This window comes from Artemia sp. Qi Xiang Cuo, chromosome 10 (genome assembly GCF_049724085.1).
Source record: "Artemia sp. Qi Xiang Cuo chromosome 10, ASM4972408v1, whole genome shotgun sequence".
NCBI lineage: Eukaryota > Metazoa > Arthropoda > Branchiopoda > Anostraca > Artemiidae > Artemia > Artemia sp. Qi Xiang Cuo.
The window spans coordinates 11,138,193-11,138,447 of record NC_142803.1 but is presented as its reverse complement, the minus strand read 5'-3'; positions in this window follow the sequence as shown (position 1 = coordinate 11,138,447).

Sequence of the window (255 nt, the reverse complement as noted above, 5' to 3'; positions counted from 1 at the left end):
ATAAACTAAACTCTAGGGATCCTCAATTAATTGGTATAGAGATTGGTATACCCGGACTAACCCACGCATGCCCCGCCCTGAAACCCTGTTGTTGGTCGATGGCTGATCATAGCTGGGTGGCCCAGGATCTACCCAAACAGGTGGTATCTATCCAAGCAAGAAAAATCTTAATGATTAAGACTACATAAGGAAAGATGAATATATCTGATGAAAATGAAGCAGATTGATTGAATCGTTGAATTTGCTACCGCACAC